This window comes from Glossina fuscipes, unplaced genomic scaffold, assembly GCF_014805625.2.
Source record: "Glossina fuscipes isolate IAEA_lab_2018 unplaced genomic scaffold, Yale_Gfus_2 177, whole genome shotgun sequence".
Classification (NCBI taxonomy): domain Eukaryota; kingdom Metazoa; phylum Arthropoda; class Insecta; order Diptera; family Glossinidae; genus Glossina; species Glossina fuscipes.
The window spans coordinates 1,032,783-1,042,164 of NW_023998520.1; positions in this window are offsets into that span (position 1 = coordinate 1,032,783).

Genomic DNA, 9,382 nt, shown 5'->3' on the forward strand with positions numbered 1-9,382 from the left:
TCTCTTTGCTGAAAACTTCCTGTGAAATTTTTCGCTGCTTTTGATTTAATTAATGATTACCCAAACTAAACCATTTCATTTTGATTCCGAATTCCCTCAATCTCTTGCGTCCAAAATGTGAAAAATAGACTACAAGAAGAACGGAGTAAGATAACCTGTTTCCTACAAAAGAAAAATTTGGTTAAATAGATCAGAACGATTAAACGACGTTATCAAGCAAAAAAGATAACCAGTGAATATAAATTTTTAATAATATTCTGTTTCTTTAGCTTCATATTTTTCTTTATATGAAAAAAACCTAATATTTATTTTAATGTTTTTTCATATGTATTCCCCAGTAGTACAAAATAGTAAAATAAATTTTTATGTTTGGACGATGGACTAGGTTTAACAAGCGTTTATTTCTGTTTTTTGTGTTTTATGTAAATGTTTCGCCAACTTTTTTGTGCACTGGCAAAATGGCTTTGATTTCTCGCTAAACGCCGTTAGGTGGTTTTTTCCTTTACAAGGTTTATAAAAACAAATACCATATGTTGAGAATAAATTTCCTTACGGAGTATGTTAAAGTGGTACATATCCCCGCTTAGATGAATTAGATATTTCCTCTCGCAGTCTGCCAAGTGATAGAAATTTCTTCACGCAGTCTGCTAAATGGGAAATTTACTTTTCGTCGAGCGAAAAAACCAAATATCACTGCAGTTTTCAAACATCGCGCAGAAAAAAACATGTCTTGCGTACAGTTGCAGAGCACAAAGCGTTCGAAAACGGGTTATAAAAACCGTTGTAGTAAGAAAACTTTTTGATAATGTGTGAAAGTAAATAAAATTCTGCAACAGCAACAAAGCATTGTAATTAAAATACTTTTCTAGTCCTATTTGTTATTGAAAAGGCAACGCAATCGCGCTGTCAATACGGGTTTTCTCGACATAAAATCTGAATCGCGATCGTGCTGCTTGGGACTCAAACGGTTCATGCCGCTTGAAGAATGCTTACTTTTGATAGGGCATGCTGATGAGTTTATGCCATTTGAATATGATGCTTTGCTACACGTTATCTATGATTCGATGCGCTTTATGGCGACTTATCGTAAATAGTTAAGTATAAAACGAACATGTAAATATGGTTACGTATATTTGTATTAATTATATTTATATAAAAACGATTTACTTCTGTTATACGTATATTTATATAAATGTCCATACATGGATTGGAATTAAGTGAATTGATTTGTTCTTATTATATATATGTAACTATATATAATATTACCTAATAGGTAATAAGAGAAAAATGATATAAAATATAGTTTTTCTTAAATTTAAGAGCGAAGTAGCTTAGGGATGTTCGTAACTTGGGGGCTACCCATAGTGGTCAAGGGCCGGAGGAGACTGTAGGAAGGGTAGAGAATGGCTCCGGCTGAAAATATGCCCGTTCGGTAACGGCACTGAACAGCACCAAATATATTAAAGGCCGTTTTTAATCTTTCGATTAGTTGGAAAGACGTGAACGATTCACAGACATAGTTGTCATAGTCTCGAAACATGGTATACACGGTGAAGCAGGGTTAATGTCTAATGGTGTTACGCCAGATACTATTAAGTATGAACTTTGCATGCAGCTCTGCCTCAAGAAATAATATTGTCTGTTTTAGATTTGCGAACCGCCGACTGTCAACAAATATAATGATTCTTATTGAAAGACAATCTTCAAGTGAAAATACGGCTCTCAAAAAGATTTTAACTGACTCTGATATGAACGACCACAAACAATCAGAGCTTTATCGGCATCTGCATATTCTTGGCGGGTCTAATTTCACATCCGAAATGGTTACACAATTTTTAATTAAAAAATTACTCAAGAGTTTATGTGTTGCCCTTACCGGTTGCTGAATTATTATATGTAACAATATTTGTAAGACAAATAATTTAGCAAATATACCTAAATCTCGAGCGTTGATTTGTGACAATCTTAATAAATTAACGCTTGAGATGAATAGTACTAAAGCATAAATGAATCAACAATTGGATGTCGAAGTATTGTTATTACTGACAATAGAACATTCGAACATGTTCATGAGCCATTATTTATATTTGACAAAAAAAAAATAAACTTAAGTTTTTAATCGGTAGCGGTGCGGGAATTTCCCTTTACCAGCTTCAATATATTCGTCCGATAACTTACAGTTTTCAATGGCTTTTCAATACGAACTTACGGCGTGGACAACAATTAATTATTGCTATCAAGTCTTCTATTTCTCCATATAAGAATTCTTAAAACGCAGATCGATTCTCACGAACGTGTTAAAAATTACTTGCTACATTTCCAAGGCTTTTTCTAGTGACTCTCACGTTGTCCATTGTGCTTCTCACATGATGGCGTATAAGCAGATTTCAATAAAGCTTTTGATTTAATTAGCAATAGATTACTCGTTTTTCAACTTCAGTACTTGGGTTTTCCCTCATGCTTATTGAAGTGGATACGCTCTTATCATTATAATAGATCATTCAGAGTTATTTTCAATCATATCTGCTGAGTATCCCGTGAAGTCTGATGTTTATGGAGTGAGTCACTTAGGCGCCGTCTTATTTTTCCTGTACGGCAATGAGTACCCTTCGGGGATTAAGTTCAGCCATATCCTGATATACGCTGATGATGTAAAATCACTTTACTCATTTAACAAAGCACATGACTTTGGTGCAGAAGAAAATAATGTTTTTGACGACTTTATATTAAAAATCTTTTCGACCACTTCGACTCGTTCTGCCAGAAATTCATCAGCCCACACAGGGATTTGGTGATACGATTTCAGCGATTGTTCTCTCGGAGCGCAAATATGGTCTGGCAATTCTATTGATATTAAATGTAAAGCTAGACTTACGGTCTGATTTGGGATAAAACTTTCATTATAGTTGGACTGCTTCTGTATTCGTAAAAGTTTAAAAAGACGGGATTTAGGCTGAGCGTACGATTTAGTACATTTACTATTCTTTTGTTATGTTGAGGCTCCATACTTTGAAGTTATATCGAATTGCTGAGAGGGCATAACATTCTTAAATGATTTATTGAGATTTCTTGAATTCTGCTGAGAGCAACTCTAAAATGAATTCAGATTTATATCCTTATAGCAGTGTCATTAGTCAAGAGAAAATATTGGCATAATATATATAAATCAAATCTCTAACTTTGATTAAAATAGATACTAGGGTAAAGATACTATCAATTAAGCAAATCTTTCCACTTCTGAGAATTTAGTTATGAAGGTCAATCGAAAAAATAATTTCTGGTAGATAGCTAACGTCAAACGTGTTTCACTATGTATGGCTTGTCTATGTCACGGAGACCCGTGCGCCTATTTAGGATGCAATTGAAAAGCCTGGCCCTTTCAGATTAACTACAACTGGATAAATTTTGACAGCTAATAGTCTTACAAATTACGTGCATTATAGTTTGTGACAGTTGAGCTGTTGACTACGACGCACTTTTCTTAAAATAATATGAATTAATAAATTATGAACACATAATTCATTTTTTGATTTCACGTATGAACATTGTAGAATGCAATTACTATAGGTTGCGAAGGTTTAAGAGGATATTTTATATTTGGATTCAGACTTATTCAATTGCTGTAAACTGCCTGTAAGGTCCCTTGAAATATAATACTTGGTTAATTCGATAACCATTGCTTCCGGCTAAATAAGTCTCCTTTTATATTTTCCAATTTGTTCGTGATTCGTCACAATGTATATGCACTATTTTAGCAAAGTTTACATGAATGTGCAAATCAGGTAAATGAACGTTATAAATGTTATGAGCTTCCGGTTTCCTTTTTTCTTGCAGAACACAAATTTATTTTGATTTATTTCATGTCCGGTACAAATACTATTGTTTGTTCAACATACATGTACTGATATTATTGTTTGGTCTTTAATTGAAATGTTATTGACATAATTTAAAAGTAAGGGAACGCTTGCAATGCAGTGCGAAGTTTTCTACAAAAACCAGGCAACTGTATGTATTAAGGTACTGTGTACCTTGAAAATCAAACAAACAACATAATACAGTCGATGAAAAAATCATACAAACGTAAATAAAAACAAATTTATATATATTTTTTTTTGTAAAATAAAATGGTTTCTAATAATATAAACTCCACATCAAAGAAGAAATGGGAATAATAATAATTTTTAGTAAAGTAAAAAAATAGTTGCTAGTAATGAGTTAGATTGCTTTTGCAAAACGGCGCCACAAAATATGTACACATATTATGCGTAATAGAACTACCAGAAATTTCAGTGAAGTAGAAGTAATAAAGTCCAGGCAATTGTCATCTTAAAGAATACGGTTTGGTCAGTTAGCTCCGGAAGGAAAATCTTCCACAAATAGAGCACAGTCGTGAGTTGTAAAATTTTTGGCTTATTTTGTAATTATTTTTTATACATAATTAGAAACTCTCCAGTCATAGATTACGAGACCGACGATTATATTTCAAGTATGAAAGGAAAGTATTATTATTATTATAATTATTATAATTTTAGACTAATGAAATAAATTCTTAGACTAAAAAATAAGACATTGAGCACTAGCAACACAGACTATCGGCTCTAATTTATATAAATGTACATTAGATATTGAGTCTGGCAGTTTTAATAAAGTAATATATTGAATTGATATTCTGTTCTGAAGCTGATTTCAGAATGTCCAAAGGGTTAGTCGCTTCAAATGCAATACTTCTACCCAAGGAAAAGTTAAGGCAGTCTCAGAGAATGTGGTTTCTAGTGAGAGTTTATCCAAAAGTGCAGATTGAGGAGGAAGGCTTCTTCAAGATCCGTTGATGAGTTGCGATAGTATGACCAAGGCGAATTCTCGAAAATGTTTGGATCTTGGTTTTCTCAACGTTTGTTGTATATAAAGGTGGAATTAATTGAGGGTTAATGGAAGAGGAGTGTTGATGATGGTATTGTAAATATTCTTCTGCAATTTTCACTTTAACTTTTCTTCCAATTTATCTATGAAGATCCAAGTTTTCGATGACATCATCCATAATTAGAGGAGCAGAAGCCACATCATTTGCTGCTCGATCAGCCTGCTCATTTCCCAATGAACCGATATTTATTTATTTTAATTCTACTTATACATGAAACTCAACTAAACAAATAACAGTCCAGTTCAACTGGCACTTAAAGAAAAACTTATATTAAATTAATAATAAAACTTAGTTTAAGTACAATAAAACAAATAAGGCAAAAAAAAAAAAGCATGTACACAACCAGCATAGAGCTGCACTTACAACCGGTACAGGACCAAATTACAAATGAACCCCTAAACCATGGCAAACATGCATAAGTCTGGCCACCGATAATAGTTACCAACAATTCATTTTCGAATCGTAACGACTTTTTAAGGTTAAAAGCTAGTTTAAGTACGACATAGGTAAATCGCGCGTATTAAGCAATGTTGCTTTAATGGACTTTAAAGAGTCCGATAATGAGAATGAGTGATTGACGTCATTTAGTTTCTTGCAAACAACTCTGAGCGGATTAAACAGCTCATAGTTATATTTACACCGACTAAGCTTAACCAAGATAAAGTGCCTAAAGAGGCGGTTAGGGACATTAAAGCTTATTTCACCCAGTAATGAAGACGAGTCAATAGCTCCATTTATTACTTTGATTACAAAGCAAACGCCAAAAACAAATCTATCTTTTTCGAGAGACGGTAAGGACAACAGACGCAACCTATTTTCAGAAGGGGGAAGAGAGGCAATCGGATCCCAACCCAAATTTCTAAGGGCAAACAGCAAGAATTGCTTTTGAACAGATTCAATTGAATCTACATAGCACCTATAAGGAGGAGACCATACAACAGAGGCATACTCGAGTATGGATCTAACCAAACACATGTACAGGGATCATCAAGCTCTTAGGACAACCTCTTTATAAAACCAAGCGCGGACCTAGCTTTGCTTAACGAGAGCTCAATGTGCAAGCTAAAACGTAATCTATGGTCAAATAGAATGCCTAAATTTGTGTGTATCGACGTCCTCCAACTTATGCTAATACTGAGTAATAAATGACTTCCTTCTTGAGCGAGAAAGCTACTTACATTTACTCAGATTTAGTTTCAGAAGATTCAAAGAGCACCATGCAACAAAATTATTCAAGTCACCTTGAAGCTGATGTGATTGCGATTCAACAGAGAAGGAGGAAAACTGTTTCACATCATCCGCATACATCTGGCTGGCATTAACCACCGATGGAAGATCGTTAATGTATAAACTAATTAAAATGAGACCTAAGTCATTTCCTTGCGATACGCCAGACGTAACGGGGAATTTATCCGAGGTGATGAAGTTAAACAAAACCCTGAAGGATCTATTGTGCAGATAAGAGCTTATCCATTTCACCAAGTAGGGTGGGAAACCAGAGGCTTGGAGTTTAAAGATAAGTAGTCTATGGTTAACCATATCAAATGCTTTGCTTAAATCAGTGTAAATAACATCTGTGCGAGAGCCACTAGAAAAAGCCTTGAAAACATGACAGGTACAATCTCACAAGTTGGTGACTATAGATCGCCCATTCCGAAAGCCGTGCTGGTGTGGAGAAATATACGAATTAATGGCAAGTGCCAAATGCTGAGGTACAATTCGCTCAAACAGCTTAGGCAAGACACTTAAGACCTCTGTAGTTCTTAACAAGTTGTCTACTTCCACTTTTGTGAATAGGACTACGGAAGGTACTCTTCCAACACAAACACCTAAATTCAAGGACTGGTTGAAAATCTTTGAGATAACACCATATAAGTCGACAGCGCTGGATTTAAATGCACAAAATGAAATTCCATCAGCTTCAGGCGCACAACTTTATTTTAGAAAACTCAACCCATTAAAAACGTCATCTTCCGAAAAAACCAAATTATGAATTGAAACCGAGTTAGTTATAGGATATGGGTAGTTTGCCGATAAATCGAAATTAGCAATCGAAAAGTTTCCTCGAAACCAGCAAGCAGGTTTGAGATTTCAAAATCATCCGAGGAATCATAGCCATTAAAAGAAACATGCGAGGGATATGTGGAAATTTTTCTTTTAGAGTTAACAAATTTCAAAAAGTATTTAGGATTAGCAAACAGAGAGAATTTAATGGACTGAAGGTATCTGCAGTAGTATTGGCGATTGATGGAGTTAAATTTATGCCTCGCCACCGAGGAAGCGAAATAGTCGAGCGCAGAGCCACTTTTCGAATATATTTTGAATAGCGTGTTTTTTCTATTCTTGTAATATTTAATTGTCTTATTAAACCACAGGGAACACCTGCTTCGAGGTCGGCACTGCTTGATCGGAACATATACAGCAAGAGCTAGATTTAATGTATTGTAGAACGATGACAGTAAGCTTTCAATACTTCCGGTCGAGAAATCAAACCTCATATGTGAAAGACGATGTTTTATCAATACAATATTGATTTTATGAAAATCATAACATTTATTTAAAAAAGTTTATTTGGCACATTAAGGCAGTTCAACGAACCATCATTCTTATGATGAAAGGAAATGCACATTGATGGACGATAAGGGTCCTCAGGTAAACTAAAAGGTGGGCAACAATTTACGTTAATCTCAGAAAAGTTGGCAAAGCAGAGATCAAGCAGTCTACCATTACAATTAAGGGTACGATCATATTGAACCAAATTATGATCAAAGAATTCATTAAAGAAGACAACAGCCCTATCAGACGTTGAAGTAGGAATCAAACAGCCAGAATTGTCACTGTTACACCAAGTGACTTGAGGCAAGTTGAAGTCACCCTATGCAACGACCAAACCGTTAAGTCTAGGCCGCTTGGCCACTTCACAAATGAGGGCAGCGTGTTTGTTGTAAATGGATATATCAGAATTTGGGGGAATATAGGAGCAGGTCACATATAAGTGTTTATTAGGAAATTTCAGTCGAATGGCGATAAATTCAACGTCGGGAGAAGTTGAAAATTCAAATGAATAGGAGGGGACTGCCGAAGAAATGCCAATTAAAATACCACCACCATTGCGATACAATCGATCGTTTCTGAAAACTTGAAACGAATTATGGAAAAGTTCCGATGAGTGTAGATCCGGCTTTAACCAAGTTTCAGTGAAGACCAAATAGGAAAACTCCGTGCTCACTGAATTTAGGAAGGTTGAACGAATTTTTCAATTGAGGCCCCTAACCTGAAGAAATATTTAGTTTTTTGAAGGGGAAAGAGCTACTGCATTAGCATTACGGGGTCGATCCCTAGGGATAAATTCCTTAATTAAGGATCCATCCGGCCACAATGGTTTATTTAACATAAAATCCACATTTTCAGTCGGAACTAGAATTTTAAAAGATGAGATAGCTCTAGATTGAGAAGTAGCCAATTTGAAAATACTAACGCGCTTTAAATTGATGGAAGGGGCTTTCGCTGCCAGATAACTTTTTATGTTATCAACAGGTGTATCTGGTGCCAGTCTTGACATAAATATTGTCTTTCCGGGAGGAACTGCCTCCAAGCATATGTCGTCTGTACTATGAGCTGGGGAAAATATAGAAGGGGTAAATACACTTGCACGAGCAGCTTGTGCGACGTGCCCAGTTTGGCGACCGGCGTTCACACTCGCACAGCCAGGAGGAGAGGACGATTTACTATTATCATTATTAGTTTTAGGCGATGCCGCCTGAGAAGATTGAGTGACATCAATGGGAGGAAATACCCTTGCTACTTCAGCATAGCTCAAGCCAGGACTTCCCGGCTTTTAAGTAACTTTTATGTTACCGACCGACTCTGCAGTAACAGAAACGATAACATTCTTTGTAGACTTTAAGGAATCGCTAACTTGGACCGACGAAACGGACTTAGGAGAACTCAGAGGTAACGAACCACACGCCACGCTACCAGTTGAAACTTTGTTAGCTGGAGAGGAAGATGACTGCGGAACATAACGACACTCATCAAGCCTAGTCTTGACTATTTCAAATTTCTCCCACAAGGAACCGAGATTTTTGCTTAAATCTGAGAAATAATTTCTCGTCTCCGTGGAGAGTTTGTAGAAATCAATGTCCCGCTTTTTGCAGTCAGGACATGACTATCGTAAACCTTTAGAAGGGTCAAGGACTGCATCAGCAGCACGGTCGATGATACCAGCACATTTTGCATGTCCAAAACGATCATACAGCCAAAAAGATATGAATCGTTCAGATTCCGGGTCGGTTTTCGCACGACATGGTGTAAATAAGCAATCCATGTCCATTGAAAACAACAAAAGTAGCTTATGAAGGAAAAAAAGAAAAACTAGAAAATCCCACGGCGCGAATTTTCAGCAAATTAAAGCAAATTTCTCACTTCCCTGCCCACTGTAAATATCGAGCAAGAGCTAAA